At 43.2% G+C, this 18,590-nt stretch overlaps 1 long non-coding RNA gene, 1 other non-coding gene and 1 pseudogene across 2 annotated transcripts in view; 2 read left to right on the top strand and 1 right to left on the bottom strand.

Annotated features, from left to right (window-relative positions):
- Nucleotides 1-5,036: 5,036 nt before the first annotated feature.
- On the top strand, nt 5,037-5,157 carry LOC115029345 (U2 spliceosomal RNA; annotated as a pseudogene).
- A 2,221-nt stretch (nt 5,158-7,378) lies between these two features.
- On the top strand, nt 7,379-7,485 carry LOC115029362 (U6 spliceosomal RNA). The gene has a single exon (XR_003834913.1). It is a non-coding gene; the product is annotated as a U6 spliceosomal RNA (small nuclear RNA).
- Nucleotides 7,486-8,494: 1,009 nt separating this feature from the next.
- Nucleotides 8,495-18,590, bottom strand: part of LOC147001932 (uncharacterized) — a 30,482-nt gene continuing 20,386 nt past the window's right edge. The window contains exon 4 of the long non-coding RNA XR_015044754.1: nt 8,495-8,559. This is a non-coding gene — a long non-coding RNA (uncharacterized LOC147001932). The remainder of the gene's footprint in view (nt 8,560-18,590) is intronic.

Genomic DNA, 18,590 nt, shown 5'->3' with positions numbered 1-18,590 from the left:
CCCCCTTTTTTTAATAATGCTTTTCATTTATTTTTTTTTAAGATTTATTTATTTTATTGATATGAGCACACTGTCACTGTCTTCAAACACACCAGAAGAGGGCATCAGATTCCCATCACAGATGGTTGTGAGCCACCATGTGGTTGCTGGGAACTGAACTCAGGACCTCTGAAAGAGCAGTCAGTGCTCTTAACCGCTGAGTCATGTCTCCAGCTCTTCTTTTTTAAGATTGTAATATACTCTTATTATTTCTCCCTTCCCTTCTTTTCAACCCTGCTGTGTACCTCCCACCTTAATCTCTTTCAAATTCCTGGCTTCTTTTTCTTTAATTCTTATTAACACACACACACACAAAATACAATCTATATAATGTTACTTGTATGTATATGATCATTTGATAGCTGATCACTTAGTTTTAGATAGCCAGTTGGTGTGCTCTTCCCTAGGGAAACTATTTCTCCCACTCTCAGTGGTTTTTCCTGGCAGTAACTCTGTCTGGGGTTGAGGCCTAGAGAGACTTCCCCTTCCACATCAGCATTTCTGTTGTAATTGTTTGGATTTGGTTTAGGCAGCCAGATTGCTGAAGTTTCCTTGTTACTGCTTCTCTGACATTTCTTTCTTTCTTTTTTTTGTTTTTTTTTTGTTTTGTTTTTTGTTTTTTGTTTTTCAAGACAGGGTTTCTCTGTGTAGCCCTGGCTGTCCTGGAACTCACTCTGTAAACCAGGCTGGCCTCGAACTCAGAAATCCTCCTGCCTCTGCCTCCCAGATGCTGGGATTAAAGGCGTGCGCCACCACATCCGGCTCTTCTCTGACATTTCTAGGAGACCCAATCTCACAGCAAACTTGCAGTCTCTCTAGCTCTTCGATCTTTCCTCCTCTTCTTCCACGATGAAGGTGACCCCTGAGCCACAGAGGTAGAAGTTGTGTTGTTGTATCAGCTGAGCCTGGGTGCCACAGATCTTCATTTTGATTAAGTTGTGGTTTTCTGTAATGGCCTTGGTTGCAAGGAGAAATTTCTTTGATGAGGGGCAGTCATAAAGTTTTAAAAAAATAATTTTTATATAAAATAATTGGCTGTGTGACTTTTAATTGACTATTTTGTCCTTATTGTTTGCCGTACACATATTTCCTAGGTGTAGAACAATATTCCAGAGCCATACAGAACTAGGCATAAATTAAAAGTTTTGAGTTTGGGTGGGGTTTTGGTTGGTTGGTTGGTTGGTTGGTTGGTTGCCTTTCTATGTAGTCCTGGCTGCTGGAACTCACTCTATAGACCTGGGTGGTACCAGGCTCACAGAGCTCCTCAATCCCCTAGTGCTGGGATAAGAGTTATTGTGTGTAGTCCTAACTGTCCAGGAACTTTGTAGACCTAGCTGGCCTTGAACTCAGAGATCTGCCTACCTCTGCCTCCCGAGGGCTGGGATTAAAGGAGTAAACCTGAAATTAAAATATTTAAAGACAAGCAATTTAAAAAAGCTGGGTGTGGTGGCATGGCAAGAGCACCAAGGAAACCCAGGCTGGTAGGCAAGTTTATGATGCAAATTCAGGCCAGGGTTGCTGTGTGAGACTCGGTCTCAAAACAGGAAAAAAAAAAAAAAGTAAACAAACAAAACAAAACATCCCCAGAAGCACAGGTTTGTTCCCATAACCCTATCTTCAAACCAGTGACTTCAAAGAGGAAGTCAAGGCTTCCCGGCACTTGAATTTAGCACTCAGGAGACCAAGGAATGTAAATCTTTTCAAGTTCAAGGACAGCCAAGGTAGTACAGTGACGTTTCGTGTCAAAAAAGAAAAAGAAAAGCAGTATTGTGGGGAAGCAGGTTAAACCCTTACCCATCTTTTCCAAGTAACTCTTAGAAATAAAATTTTACCTTCGTTCTAACAGCGTCTGAATAACCTATAACTCCAGACTTCCCTTACTGCAGCCCGAGAAGGAAGCCCACAAAAGAGGAAAGCAAGCCAGGAAAAGGGCAGAAATAGGACTTAGAGCCATCCCAAAGTCTCAAAGCTGGAGCTGATTGGGCTGTGTTTTGTTTCTTCCCACGCAGAGCTTACTGGTAAAGAAGAGCTGTTAATACCTGAGGGTGGGCAAAGATGGAACAGAAATAGATGAGGTGTCTTGATAGGTTCCTGGAAGGCAGATGATGAAAGAAGGGCGTGATAGATCTATCTCAAAGATGACCACCTCAAGGCTTGAAGCCGTGTTCAAGTTGTAGCTATGGTGGGGCCCAGCCCACACGCCGTGGTAGGAAAATGAATGGGAAGAGAACATTCGGCTACTGTTGCTCTTTGGCAAAGTTAGATTATTGTGCCAAGAGGAATGAGAGGCCATAGCTACAGGAGAGTACAGTGTAGGTATTGCTTCTGAGGATGAGAGCTAGGGAGCTGGCGGATGTCCACGTTTCTTGCGGTCATCACCTTGTCCTGCCCCCTAATCCATAGGGAATCTCAATGGAGAAAGTTTTGCAGTTCAACTCCAGGACTTTCTACAAATGGGAGAAGAGTCAAGAAGAAAACCTCGGGACTGAGGACTGGAGAGATGGCTCAGTGATTAAGAGCACCCTCTGCTTTTCCAGAGGTCCTGAGTTCAATTCCCAGCAACCACATGGTGGTTCACAACCATCTGTAATGAAATCTGATGCCCTCTTCTGGTGTGTGTCTGAAGACAGCGACAGTGTACTCACATATATAAAATAAATAAATCCTTGAAGAAGAAAGAGGAGAAGGAGAAGACCTCAACCTGGCACCAGCTGGCATTTGCAGTTAATACACAAGGCCTGGAGAAGCCTGAGGTTCTTCAGTAGGGGAAATGGAAGCGCTTACTGAAACTGGGCCAAGAGGTTCACTGTGATGGTAATTTGGGGAAGTGTTCCGAATCTCAGGAGGAGGATAAAAGAATGATTTAAAACAAAAGGTTTAGTACTGTGCTCCCGAATGCTCTCTTTTGCAACTGTGCAGGGCAGCTAGGTTTGGCCTCCAGGTTTTGGAGGTATAGCACTGACCCAGCATAGATGGACAAGACTCCGGGGTCAACCCCTAAGCCCATAAAAATAAAAATAAATAAATAAATAAAACTTCTCAGCACTGATGAGAAAAAGAACCAAGCAAGACGATCAAATTACAGAACACGATGTGTGACTCGTTCCCTCATAAAATTTAAAATGGGTGAAATTATTTGTATTTATCAAGAACAAAAGGGCTGAGAATGTCTGATGTGACATTTCAAAAGAAGACAAATTCATGTGTGTCACACACTGCTTTGGAAGGTGGAATTTTACAAGAAGAACATGTTCTCTTTTGCATGAGAAATTAAGTGCATGGAGAAAAAAAAAAAAAAAAACGAGGCAGTTAAAAAAGCAGGAACTAAATCTGTACCAACCAGCATTTTTCCTAACCAGGTAAAGAGGGGGTGCTCACAACAGTGAGTAATTTTAATGACCAAAGCCCACATTATGGGATTAATAGCAGACAGAACTAGATTATAGTTCTCTCTGCTGTTTCTTGGAACATTTTGGCCTTGATTAATTGTTTGGATATATGTAAAACTATTCAAACTGAGTTTACCTAAAGTAACTTTACAGTCACCCTCTGGCTAAACAGCATGCTGTATTTATTATTATTGTTACTATTATTATTATTATTAATAATTTTAAAATTTGAGATTGTAATGTAGTTACAATTACATTGTTTCTCTCTTGAAACCCTCCCATACACCCCTCCTTGCTCTCTTTTCAAATGCATGGCCTCCTTTTCCACTAATTGTTCTATGCATACACATTTGCATTTCTAAACACATCAGTAAAGCCTGCTCCTTTACTTGTAGGTATGGCTAGGGTCTGATCCTTTGGTTTAGAAACAGACTGCCTGACGTTGCAGGAGTCCCAGCCAGCCATCTAGGTACATACGTGCATGAAGAACACACTGAGGTGCTGCACGAGGAAGGAAGGCAGGACCAGACCAGCCTGACTGTGATGGCATCTTGTGGGGCACTGTCCATCCGCTCAGCTGAAGTCTCTGGTAATTTGGTCATTCACCTCAGAAGCTGGGGGTGGGGGTGGGGGGGTGGAGCTCTGGGGGGGGGGGCGTGCTGTAAGCCACATGAATCAGAGTAAGACTCTCCTTGGCTCAATGAAAAGATATTGACGGATTCAATAACAGGAACCTGGCAAATGTCTGCAGACTGAAACCCAGAGGATCTGTGCTAAATCACCTCTGCACCTTCTCTAGAAACACAAAAGCATTTTCAGAGCCTTCCAAATCCATGCATGGAATATATCATAGTCTTGTCTTACCCTTCCCAACTCTTCTCAAGCCCCTCCAACATATCCCCTGCTCACATCCATGGTTCAATGTTCCATGTTCTCTCTCTCTCTTTCTCTCTCTCTCTCTCTCTCTCTCTCTCTCTCTCTCTGTGTGTGTGTGTGTGTGTGTGTGTGTGTGTGTGTGTGTGTGACTCCAATTAATGAATCCTACTAAATCCAGTTAATGCTGCCTTCTTGAATGTTGGCTGGTGCTTGCTAGATCTGGTGCCAGTAGCCACGGGCTCAGTGGATCGTGAGTATAATGGTAATTACTCCCAGAAGACAGCGTTTCATGACACCCTACACACACAGGAGCATTTTAGCAACTCTTTTTATTGCTATGTAACTAAACCATGGTCATTTCAAATATATTCTATGGTTTAAAAACACAGATAATTAAACCAGGCAGTAGATAACACATCTTTATTTCCAGCACTCGGGAGGCAGAGGCAGGCAGATCTCTGTCCATTTAAGGCCACCCTGGTGTACAGAGTGGGTTCTAGGACAAACAAATCTACACACACACACACACAAACCCTGACTCAAAAATAAACTAAATCGCCGGGGGGTGTGGTGGCGCACGCCTTTAATCCCAGCACTCGGGAGGCAGAGGCAGGCGGATTTCTGAGTTCGAGGCCAGCCTGGTCTACAAAGTGAGTTCCAGGACAGCCAGAGCTATACAGAGAAACCCTGTCTCAAAAAAAAAAATAAAAATAAAAAAAAATAAACTAAATCATCTCTTCTGGGCCTTTTGGCTAAGACCAAGTATAGTATCTGTTCTTATCAGTTTAATATCTGACACATCCTCTATCCGAGGACAATATATTAAATGGATTTTTGGAGTTAGGAAAAATAAAATAAAATAAAACAACAACAACAACCATGTATTAAATTATCCCAGCAATTCCCTGTACCCATTGTTCACTAAATGATCAACCCTTGCACATTGCTTACTTATCAGTTCTTAACTACAAGGTCCACTTTTTCTCTTCCGTCCCTGTAGTTAGTTTAGCAGCACGTCATTGGCTGTCCCCTTCCCAGTGTCATGTGGAGAAGTTCCCCTGGTTCACAAGATAAACAACACTACTCGTGCCCAAATGTGAATATAAACCTGAAAGAAAATATTTCCAATAAGGCATAACAGTAGAAGATGCAGCTCAAACAATTGTGATCCATAGCAATCTCCAACCACTACACCAGAGAAGATAACGCACAGCTGGCTGGCAATGGTGCCTGCCTTTAACCCCAGAATTTAGGAGACAGATCTCTGAGTTCGAGGGCAGCCTGGCCTACAGAACAAGATACAGGACATCCAGAGCTACCCAGAGAAACCCTGTCTAGAAAAACAACAAAACAAACAAACAAAAAGAACATAGTGCATATTTTTACAGGGAAAAAATCTAGACCTGATCAGTAACCAAGCACGTCTAAGGCAAATACCACACAAGGTGCTTAGCAATACAGCGTGAGGCCTACAAGACGTCTGCGTCAAAAAGCTTGCCAACTCTCAGAACCAACAAACATTATCCAAGAAAATCAAGACTCTTGTCTTAGTATCAGATGGCTTTTATTCCAAATTTTGGAGTTATTTCCACATAAAGGGGAAGCCAAAAATATGAAACATTTTTATTATTATAAACAAGATAAAGGATTGGTGTGCAGTTCAGTTGTTAAGAGTACCTTCCTAGTATGTGTTAGGCCCTGCAATTGGGCCCTGATCACATCAAACCAGGTACGGTGGCTGAAGCCTGAGATCCTAGCACATGGAAAGTGATGGCAGGTCAAGGTCTTCATTTGCTGCAGAGAGATCATGAGACCAGGGTGAGCTATTCTGAGACAGAAGAAAGAAAACAAGAAGGAAGGAAGGAAGGAAGGAAGGAAGGAAGGAAGGAAGGAAGGAAGGAAGGAAGGAAGGAAGGAAGGAAGGAAAAGACAGAAACAAAATTAAAAAGCACAAAGTGTATATTATTTCTTTCAGACATTTTGCTCAACAGAGTCCTTCAATACACACACTTGCAGAATTTAGAAACACATAAACAACTCTGGTGTTTGTGGCAGGCATGGTGGCACGTGGCTGTGGGTCCAACATTCAGAAGCTGAGGTAAGACTTCCAAGCCAGGGAGGCTGTGTCTCAGAAAAGATGAAGAGGAGGAAGAGGACAAGGAGGAGGAGGAAGAAGAGGAGGGGAGGAGAACAAGGTAAGGAAGTATGTATGGATTGAAGGAAGGACAGAAGAAGAGAAAAAACACACAAAAAGCAACACTCACTAGACAAGATTATATTCAAAGAAAAATATGAAATATACTTTAAAAAGATTTATTTATTTTATTTTATCTATATGAGTACACTGCAGTGTTTAACACATTTTTTTTGTTATCCTTCCAAAAGCAAACATGAGGAGATTCACAAAAAGAAGCCATACAGACAATTTACCGCTCTCTTAATGAAAGAGAAAACTAGCCTGGCGCGGTGGTGCATGCCTTTAATCCCAGCACTTGGGAGGCAGAGGCAGGCAGATTTCTGAGTTCAGGGCCAGCCTGGTCTACAAAGTGAGTTCCAGGACAGCCAGAGCTACACAGAGAAACCCTGTCTCGAAAAACCAGAAAAAAAAGAAGGGAATGAGAAAACTGAGGACCACAGGAACAAAACTCTTCCCAAAACACATCAGGCCATTTGAACACCCTGCTGGGGCAGGACCCTATGCCATAAGTTCCTATTTACCACACTAATTCACAAAGGGCAAACTTAGGAAAGGTGAAACCAATACCTCAGCTCACCTTCCATGTGTTCCCAACTCTCCTCTTCAAAGCCCCTAGTTCATGCTCTTTCGAGCATTTTCAATGGAAATTATTTTCTTCTCTTCCTAATAGCTGTCTCGTTGTTCAGCCAGAATATGTTTATGTCAATCTTTGTGTCTTTGCTTAAAGCACCAGCTTGTAACAGAAACAGGTGGTGCTCGTCTTTAATCCCAGCACTCCAGAGGCTGAGGCTGGAGGATCTCTGAATTCAAGGCCAGCCTAGGCAAGGTCAGCTTAGAAAAAGTGTAAAACAGCCAGGGCTGTTGAAAAACAATCAAGGTGCTCACTTCGGCAGCACATATACTAAAATTGGAACGATACAGAGAAGATTAACATGGCCCCTGCGCAAGGATGACACGCAAATTCGTGAAGCGTTCCATATTTTTAAATTCCTGGGCAAATGGTTGGACCTGGAGGGCATTATCCTGAGTGAGGTAACCCAATCACAAAAGAACTCAAATGATATGTACTCACTGATAAATGGATATTAGCCCAGAAACTTAGAATACCCAAGATATAAGTTACAATTTGCAAAACACATGAAACTCAAGAAGAATGAACACCTAAGTGTGGACACTTTGCCCCTTCGAATTGGGAACAAAACACCCATTGAAGGAGTTACAGAGACAAAGTTTGGAGCTGAGACAAAAGGATGGACCGTCTAGAGACTGCCATATCCAGGGATCCATCCCACAATCAGCCTCCAAACACTGACACCATTGCAAACACTAGCAAGATTTTGCTGAAAGGACCCTGATATAGCTGTCTCTTGTGAGACTAGGCCAGGGCCTAGCAAACACAGAAGTGGATGCTCACATTCAGCTATTGGATGGATCACAGGGCCCCCAATGGAGGAGCTAGAGAAAGTACCCAAGGAGCTAAAGGGATCTGCAACCCTATAGGTAGAACAACATTATGAACTAACCAGTACCCTGGGGCTCTTGACTCTAGCTGCATATGTATCAAAAGATGGCCTAGTCGGCCATCACTGGAAAGAGAGGCCCATTGGTTGTGCAAACTTTATATGCCCCAGTAAGGGGAACACCAGGGCCAAAAAGTGGGAGTGGGTGGGGAGGGGGGTGGGGGGGAGGGTATGGGAGGACTTCTGGGATAGCATTGGAAATGTAAATGAGGAAAATACCTAATAAAGAAAAAAAAAGAAAAACAAACAAGAAGAGACAGAAGGAAAACAAAACAAACAAACAACAACAAAAACAAAATAACAGTTCTTAAATGCAGTTCAGTCATTTTTGGTTTTTGATCATTTCTTCATACATTATAAATCCTATTTTTAAAAACTGATTAAAAAGCTCACTATCCTCAAAACAAGATGACTGGAAACACAACACAGGTCGCAGTTACAATCAGTCTTTTCCTGAGCGTTTTCTGGTGCCATAGCTAACCAATGTCTTCTTAGCATTTTTTTTCCACTTGTTATAAATTCAGTAACGGGCTGGGTTCTAAGAAAAACAGAAAATAAGACATGGTCTTATAAAACAGAATCCCATTTGAACTTAAAATGTTGACAGAGTGTCCTGTGACTGTGATTTTTTTTTTTTTTTTGTCCCTCTCAAAGCTGGGCTCCTTTTCATGTTATGGGCGAGTTGAGGGAGGACTCCTGAGAGAGGGGACGGACAGTGACCTGAAGGGGGGAATCAAATTTCAAAACGGGGAACTGAACCGCTCTTGCAGCCCCCAAATTAAATTCTGAGCTGGAGGAGCCCGCTGACTCTGGGCACATTTAAAAGGGAAAGGGTGTTGTCCCCAGATCCCAGAGTGCTTTCATTGATAATCAGGTCAAACAGCTGAAGGAATGAAACCAAGAGATTCCCAAACCAGGGTAGAGGTTGACTCCTAGGAATTATGATTGAATGGAAAATCGAAAGAAAAAGCCAAAGCCTTCCGATACAGCAGCATTGCAGAAAAACTACAGTCAGGCAGGCTTGCATTGTGACGCTCCAGTTAGGGAGTGGCTTGTTTTTTGTTTTGTTTGTTTGTTTGTTTGTTTGTTTTTTGAAAAACAGCTCTTTCCAAACAAAAGTGTTTGTCTGGACAAAGTGGCACTCATACAAAAGAATAAATTCCCCCGGATTCGATATCTTTTTGTTTTAGTCACCAGCACACCAGATGCTAACGTTCTCTATGAAGCAGAAGAAAAAAAGCAGACGTCTGTATTTTATGTTGGCCTTTTGCTTCTAATTTAAGCATTTGGGAAACCATCCAGTTTGTTCTAGACCGATACGCAAAGCGACGTCACAGGGTATAATTGACATGCAAGTCATGATCAGAGTCAGTGGCAATCTCAGGTGGCCTATCCAGTGCCCTGTGCTTCTTCTTGGGGCCAGGATGAAGGCCTAGAAGGAGAGGGGTTTCACTCTAGACTGTGCCTTGCACACAGTCACTGCTGCTGATCAGAGAACAAAGATGTCATCCTTGCATCTCCTACCGCCCAGACTGGATCTGAGGGAACTTCAAGTTCCCAGAAGACTTGGGCACAAGACATCCCTTGATGGTCGAAGTCAGCCAGACCACCCAGCGCCTGTCACCTCTAGGGAGTGGATTCAGGCCTCAGGCAGCTAGATGCCTGGAGTGTCCCAAACCCCAGGGAGTGGAAAGTATTTATTGGTGTCTCATATTGATACGAAGCCTTATTCGGCTGTTAGGAGGAAGAATGAGTGATTAAAATCACAGTAAACTGTTTGTGGCTGTGTTAAATGGCAGGTTAGTGACGGGACAGGTATTTCTAGGTCCTTGCTGCACAGTCGAGTCATATAGGGAAGTTTGAAGCTAACTAGGCCAACGCACTTTTTCTGCCTTACCTAATTTATCCATTTAAAGTCTTCTGTCTCATCCCAGGCTCGGGATGGGGAGGACGGGGTATTGGAAGCAAAAACAACTTAATGGAATTGTACTGGCCACTTCTCTGTCTCAAAGGAAAGATGCCAGCTTGTGTATTTATCTCCATCCCAGCACCTGCTCAGCATTTCAGCATGTGATATTTCATAAAAATACCCACACCCGACAACACTGGAATAACAAAGCTGAACTGAGAGAGCTTTTGTACGAAGATGTTTTCTTTTCTAAAATGTCAAGTTTTTTCCTCGTTTTTCTCTTAATGGTCCTTAAAGAGAAAAATTGACAGAACTTTTTCTCGTATTTTTTTCTAAATAGGTATCCCACACTGGCCTCAAATTCTAAGTAGGCAGGGCTGCCTTTGGCTCCTCAGTCTCCTTGTTCCTACCTCCTGACTACTGAAAGTTGTCTATTTTTAAGAATCAGGTGACTCTTGAGAAGGGGATGCATTTGGGATGAGGAAAGATACTGGCTTACATATTTATATCCATCTTACCACCTGCTCAGCTTTTTATCCTATGATGTTTCTATGTTGTAGCTGTTTCTAGTGACTCCGAACCTGTAATCCAAGCACTTGGGTGTTGGGGAACTGAAGTAGGAGAACTGGCAGAAGTTTGAGACCAGGCTGGGTACTTGTGCGTTCCTGGCCAGCCTGGGCTACAGAGTAAGCCTTTCCTTTCCCCACTCCTATCTCAAAAAAACAAAAACAAAGAGCTAAATAAAAAGTCTGTATCGTGAACGAATCTTTACAGGCTGCTGGATATAGACCTAAGGTGCATATCAAAATTCTTTCACTATCCAATATCAAGAGCTAGAAAATATTTGAACTTCGGGAATGCAGATGATGCCAGGTGTTTTATTATCTTGAAAGAAAAGGACACCATAAATACCAAGCAGTAACTGGTGGTTGATCACTCTCAAGGCCAGTCATGAGCCTCGAAGTTTTCCATACATTATCACACTTAATCTTCACAATAAGCTGCAGGGCAGGTATTACTTCTGCTTTGCAAGGGAGGGACTGGAGTTTCTAAAGATTAAGTATCTTGTGCAAGGCGTTTTCGTTAGCAAATGAGCTAAACTTAAGTCATGTGGACCTGTGTATTCCAGGTCCCTGTCTTCTACTTCCTCCTTAATCAGGTTCAGAGAGAAAGTCGCTCAGCTGCACCCTCAGAAGTGAGGCTCTTCACAGAATTAGTCAAGCTCAGAGTGCTGCTTCTACAAAAGTGCTTTATTATTACAATCTTTTTATCTCACTCTATTTTCAGACTTGGATTCATGCAGACTCGAGATCACTATACAATCTAAAGATGACCTTGAGTTTCTGATCCCCCCTGCCTCCACCTCCCCAGTGTTGAGATTCCAGTTAAGGATCACACTCAACTTTATGCTGGGCTAGAGATTGAGCCCATCGCCTCATTCGTGCTAGATAAATACTCTACCAACTAGCAAGCCCCTTCGCTGGCATGTAATTCCTTCAATAACCCAGACATTAATTCCATCAGTTATCTAAGCACAGTTAGCTGTTGGGGAGTTTAGAGAGCAAGAAACAAATAAAGCCTACATTGTCAGAATGGGTTTCTTTCATCTTCTTTGCCTCTATACAAAAAGAAATATTCAAGTCAAAAATCTGCTACAAGGGAAACCTCTCAAGTATTACCATAAAGTGCATTGGGTCAGAGACACAGCTCAGGCCTGGCGTTTGCCTAAGAGCGTCGTGTGTGCTGCTTGCTTCAGTCACTGACCAGTCAGCTCTGAAGCAGGACTGTCTTGTGTGAACTGAATTACACCTTCAGACAGAGGAAAATAAGAATGGTGCAGATGACACCCAAGTCATGAGAAATACCAAAAACAAGATAAGAAAGAGCGTTTTCATTTTCATCCAGACTCTAAGACTATACATCAAGCTGTACATGTCCTTGGAATGAGACGTTCCAGATTAGTCAACTTTGGAAAGACAACCAAGTCCATCTCAGTTGAGTTCCAGATGCCATAGACTATGGAATGTACTTCAGAGAACTTTGGAGATAGAAGCAAGAAATAGAAATCAAATTAGTGAATTGTCTTTTGTGTTTTTTTTTTTCTTCTATTTGTTTTGAGACAGGGTCTTTCTATACAGTGCTGGCTGGTCTGGAACTCACTTTGTAGACCAAGCTGGCCTTGAACTTCCAGAACTCTCCTGCCTCAGCTTCGGGAGGCCTGGGTGAGGTTAAAGGCATGGACCACTCTACCGACTGAGTTTTGTTATGTGTTGTTGAGACAGGACCTTGCGTTTATAGCATTGGTTAGTCTGTTACTCAGTAAGTTCTCCAGACTCAAGTCAATCTTCCTGCCTCTGGCCTCCCAGTGCTAGGATTACAACAGTGTACCACCATGTCAAGTCAGAGTGAAGAGAATGTGTTATTAATTATGGTGCACTAAAAACTTGTTTTGGTTTTCCTTTGCTCTTGAAATTGCCTAAAATTTCAGTAGTAAGAGTTTTGGAAAGATGACTATTTCCAAAGCAATATGAGATATGAACTGCATAGAAGAGTGGGGTGCGGGTTAGTTAAAGAATAGAAATAGTATAAAAGGGACAACTGCTAATTATGAAGAAAGAACTCCAAGAAAGCTGTGTCCAAGACTGACAACCGAAGCAGCCCAGCCGATGTGGCTTCACTCTGGGTAGCAGAGCTGTAGTATTCCTGTTCATCTTCCAAAGTGAGCAAGCGCCTGGGAGCTGACTCTGAGGAGTTTTGGGCTTTTCCTTGGCATGATGTTAGGGGGTGCGGAGAACACGGAAGGACAAAGATAAAAATGAAACCCATTAAAAGAAATCAACACCACCCTCCAGAAGATGCCCCTTGCTCCCCCGACCAAGATGCTACTTTTCCTGCATCACCATTCCCGGATGGGGGCGAGCAGGGGGGGGGGAGTGACAATTTTCCCTCTTGAAGAGAAAGATGCTGAGTCTCTGGACTAAGCACCCCAGACCCAGTGGAGAACAGCCACTCTCTCAAAAGACAAGAAGAAAGATGCATGTACTACCATGTTTGGGTTTGAAGATGTTCTGAAGTGTTGGTCCCCATCGAAGACCACTTGGGAAGACACTGCAAGAGGAACTCCCCACCAAACCATTTCAAACAAGAGTGAGAGGTGAACACTCTCACCCATGTGCACGAAGGCACGGGGTTAGGATAGAAGTCGGGGAGATGCTGGGCTGAGATCGGAGGACAGTGGTGATGAAGCAGAGGCTGAGACAACAAATGCTGGATGTACTGGCTCATGTCCATAATCCTACTCTTCAGGAGGCTACAACAGGAGGATTGCCATGAGTTTGAGACTATTCTGGCTACTGAACACTTCCAAAAAGCAATTCGTATGTGGGTTCCTGAGTCAAACTGCAAGCTTTAGCAATGGTGTCTAGTGCTCTCTGATCATGTTCAGCAGTTTTTCTCTCTCAATCTCTCTCTATACATATGTATGGATACATTTTAAACTGTGTGTAGGTACATGAGATTACAAAGAAGACAGAGAGTGTCCTAGAGAGTCAACAAATGTCAGAAATATACTTGTGCATGGTTCCATTCGAAGCTGAGAAAATTGTGGGAGGTGTAATTACAGCCTTCTAGAATAGGAAAAGAAAAAAGATGATAACTGTTTTCCATGTTCACAGAGGAGATAACAAGAAAAAATGGATTTACGCTAATAAGATAGCACAATGACATTTGGAATACATTTACAAGGGCAGCCTTTAAAAGATAAGACTATCATGTCTCTGGACACCTTTTGGGAGAAGCCTCTGTAAGGCTGGGTTAGCTGTCTCTAGTACTATGATGATAGGATTCGTGAACACGTAAGTTGCTATTTGCCAATAAAAACTTCCTCCTGTGTGGCCCTTTTTATCCAGTAATGATTTCCTGTTCCACTCTGGCTGCTGAAGGCTTCCAAAATGTAATCAGGATGGAGGTTCCCGAGTCAAATTGAAAGTTTTAGCACTGGTGCCTAACGCTCTGATCATGTGCGGCAGAGTTTTTAAGCCAGCCAACATTTAAGGAGTCCCTAGCTTTTCACCTCAGCTAGAGTTTGGATCAAACCTCTTCCCTTTGCAAAGCCACAGGAACAGGCAGCGAGAATCCTTTTTTCCCCAGCCCCTGTTTTCTCATTAAAATCAATTCCAAATTTATCTTGAGTCCAAGCAAATTTTGCAGCCCTAAATTTCCAGAGGAACAATGAATTTCCCCCAGCCCGGACTCTAACTTTGTACCACCTTCTCAACAGAAAACTTTTTCTCTTTAAAATCCACATCAAGGGCTGATGAGATGGCTCAGTGGATAAGAGCACTGACTGCTCTTTTGAAGGTCCTGAGTTCAAATCCCAGCAACCACATGGTGGCTCACAACCACCCATAATGAGATCTGATGCCCTCTTCTGGTGTGTCTGAGGTCAGTTACAGTGTACTCACATGTAATAATAAATAAATCTTTAAAAAAAAAAATCCACATCAAGCCTCACGTGGTGGCGCACGCCTTTAATCCCAGCACTCAGGAGGCAGAGGCAGGCAGATTTCTGAGTTTGAGGCCAGCCTAGTCTACAGAGTGAGTTCCAGGACAGCCAGGGCTACACAGAGAAACCCTGTCTCGAAAAACCAAACCAAACCAAACCAAAACAAAACAATCCACACCAAGAGCATAAGATATGTAGTCTTGGCTGTTTTGTTGGTTTGCTTTGGGTTGGTTTTGCAGCACCTCCCAACCGGAAACACAGACTAACCTGGAACTCATCATGCAGCAATGTAGACCAGGCTAGCCTTAAATTCCCAAAAATCCTCCTTTCCAAACCTCCAGAATTCTTGGAGGTCCTAGGGGTGAACCACTATGCCTGGCTCAGTATTGGCACACTGAGAAACTCAATTAGGGACAGGGTGAACCAACAGTCAGCTCAGATGAGGCAGTGGGGTATCTGGGGGAGAACAGGGAACAATGTTCCCTGTCCTCTCAGTAACTAATTGCCAATAGCCTAAACCATCCCATTTGATTTCTCAATTTCTAAACCTGGACTGGCAGAGTGAAGATAGCTTCTCATGTCTGTGATTTTTTTGTTGTTGGTTTGGTTTGGTTTTTCATGACACGGTCTCTCTGTATCGCCCTGGCTGTCCTAGAACTCACTTTGTAGACCAGGCTGGTCTCCAGCTTACAGAGAGAGATCTGCCTACCTCTGCCAAAGGCATGAGCCACCACCACCCGACCATGGCTGTGTCCTTATATCCTGCTCTTGCTTAATCCAATCCTAACTTGTGGTCTCTGTTAGAAAATGGAATACTTGCTCTCACTCTGGCTGCCTTCCAATCCCAGTCCTGGACCTTGCTGTGATGATGGAAAAGGGGCTCCCAACAGGTATCTTGCAAATGTTTTATATATCGCCACACCACTGGGGAGCAGGCACTCCTCAGACTGCATTCTGCAGGTTCCTGGTGTCCAGGAGCACAGAGGGACTGGGGAAAGTCCTAAGGAACAAACAGAGGGGAGTGACCTGCTCTAACTCACTCCAGTGAACGTGGCATCGCCCTAACTAGACAGCATAGCTGTCCTCTGATCACCTGTATTAATCAAGGATCGAGTCAGGCATGGACACACACATTTGCAATCCCAGCCCTTGGAAAGTGGAACCAGAAGGATCAGTTCAGTGGCATTGACCACACAAAGGGAATGTGAGACCAGAGATACAAGGACCGATGTCTCAAAGAAGAGAGAGAGAGGAGAGAGGAGAATCAGGTTCAATGAGATAAATCAGCACGGAATTGCTCAGAAGGCCTAGAGACCTGAGTTGAATCCCCAGAGAACTGACTCCACAAATATGCCCTCTGACCTCCACACAAATACAGTCTTCCTACATGTACCATGCACGACACACCCATAATCATAGTAAATCTAATAAAAAATTAATATCATTTAGCTGGATGTCATGATAAGCATCTATCAGTGCTTAGGAGACTGAGGCAGAAGGATCATGTCTCCTGGGCTAGCCTGGGCTACATAGTAAGACTTGTCTCCCTGCCCGCCCCCCCAAAAAAATTAAATTTAAATGGTAGCTTAAGATTTCTACTGCTCAGACCGGACGCTAACATACCATCTCTGTTGGCTAAACCCAGTACGTGGGGAGGCAGAGGCAGGAAGATATCTGTGAGTTGAGGCCAGCCTGGTCTGTAGAGCTAGTACTAAGACAACCAAGGCTACACAAAGACACCCTATCTCAAAAAACCAAAAATGAGGTCTGTAGAGATGGCTCAGTGGTTAAGAGCACTGACTGACTGCTCTTCCAGAGGTCCTGAGTTCAATTCCCAGCAACCACATGGTGGCTCACAACCATCTGGAATGGAGTCTGATGCTCTCTTCTGGTGTGTCTGAAAAGAGCAATGGTAAATACATAAAATAAATAAATAAATATTATTTAAAAAAAGAAAGAAACAAACAAACAAACAAAACAGGAACAGCAGCCTCAGCCAATTTGCACAGGAGAAAATCGGCCTTCACACAAGTTGATGTTGATATCGCCTGTGTAGATGCGTGATGAAATAAGTTCCAACACACAGTAAGAGCTCCATTCTTGCCGGGCAGTGGTGGCACATGCCTTTTAATCCCAGCACTTGGGAGGCAGAGGCAGGGGGATTTCTGAGTACGAGGTCAGCCTGGTCTACAGAGTGAGTTCCAGGACAGCCAGGACTTGACAGAGAAACCCTGTCAAAAAAACAAAACAAAACAAAACAAAACAAAAAAAAAAAAAACCCTCCATTCTTACTATTTTCACCACAAGCCTTCTGGAGAGATCTCCACTCCCTCTGGATTACTGGATCCGATTCCAGCCAGGCCTCCTTCCTGCTTCAGAGATTCCTGTGTGTAATTGCCAAGGACTGATTTCAGAGTACTGCTTCCATTATGTCCCTGGGTACTTAAGACTTCATAATAATGATTTCTTTTTTTAAAGCGAATTAAATTAAGTCTAAACTCCTCTGGCTGCTTATAAAAGTCCCTATACTGTAGGAACTTCCTCATCTCTGCCTGGATCACCAAAGCTCCCCTCTTCCTGCTGAGTCTTTCCCCCATCCCCCATCCTAACATGAGCACATGGTCCTCTGTAATGTTCCTGCGGGGAACATTCTCTTGACCCTTTGGAGGAAGCTTTCTGAACCATCTGGACCCATAACCATCTCTCTTCTTTCAATGTCCTGGGGTCTGATCACAATTTGCCTTTAATTAAATGTTGCCTTCCATCCTCTGTTACTGGTTCCTGTGACTGAGTTTTGACTCCTCAAATAGATGGTAAATAACCTGAGGGTAGGGGTACCATATAATGCACTTTCCTTCTTAATAGATACGCCTGTGACATAGCCACTTAGGTCCTCTCTCTTCCTAGTAACTGCAAACCTAACCAGATTGCCAAGAGAGATCACAGAAGTTGTATGTGACAGATACACCCCAGTAACCCACACTTGGAACGTATTTAGTTGAATCTAATTTGCCTGTTGTCTCAATATTCCAAGCACCACCCAACTACCACGGAGTAGGTCAGGGAATTGGAAACAATGACATCTCAAAGTCACTGGGACTTGTTCTGGTCATGGGGGGGGGGGGGTTGAAAATACTAACCTTCCACATTCCTCACCCTGAGACCTGTAGGGAGTAGAGATAAGGGACACAGAACCCCTGCTAAGCTTTTCCCAGATCTCGGTAGGGAGCTACTCTTTTGTCTTGTGAAGTTTATGCAAATGATGAAAGAAGTAGGTAGGGGACTTAATTACTCTCCCCGAGAAAACCCGGAGCCAGCCACAGCACAGGAACCCTCTGTAAAGTTACAATCCCAGTAAAGTACTTTAGAATCTTCGGATGAAAGGAAACCTACGTATCCAAGACACTATTATTACTGTCATAAATAATGGCGCTTTGTGTTTTATCAAAGAGGTTCACAAACATTAACTAATTAGTTCTTTAAACTGAAAAGAAAACGCACCACCCTGTGAAGTTGAAGTAGGTGGAAGGAGAGACCTTATTATCCCCCATTATGCAGCCCGGGAGACTGAGACACTTGGGTTCCTTGATTTACCCAAAGTCACATGTCAGAGTCAAAATGCAAGCCACAGCCCTTGACACCTGCTTTGAAGGAACCACACTGTTCTTGCTTCTTTGTGATGTTAAGAGGAAAAAAAAGGTTGATTTACAATATAAAAAAATAACTCTTCCGAGAAAGTCAATGCCTTCTAACCTTTCAATAACTGTCAGATAATAAGAAAAGCAGACGCGAAGCAAACAACAGATTGAAGGAAGACTGTGTGGGAAGCACCACTTCATAAACACAATGCTCTCATCAAAACTTCCCTGCAGGAACCTGGGACTCGGAGTCTGATATTGAATCGTTGCTGTTCTGACGATTTAAAACAAAGAGCTATAATCCACCGAGTTTTACACAGAAACCAGTCGAACGAGTTCTATACTTCAGTTCTGAACTCCTCGCTTCCTTATTTTTCCATTCTCAGGGACCTTTTAAGCATTTATCCATGTGATGAAAATGTCACATGGAAGATATAAATATTACTCTTCAGATACTTTGCATTCTTTCTGATTCAAACATGCAGTTTAATATTAATGCAATTCAAGAAAATGACAGG

This window comes from Mus caroli, unplaced genomic scaffold (genome assembly GCF_978045245.1).
Source record: "Mus caroli unplaced genomic scaffold, Mus_caroli_1 scaffold_12, whole genome shotgun sequence".
Taxonomy (NCBI): domain Eukaryota; kingdom Metazoa; phylum Chordata; class Mammalia; order Rodentia; family Muridae; genus Mus; species Mus caroli.
The sequence above is the reverse complement of the archived record's forward strand: the minus strand, read 5'-3'. Positions and strand labels throughout refer to the sequence as shown.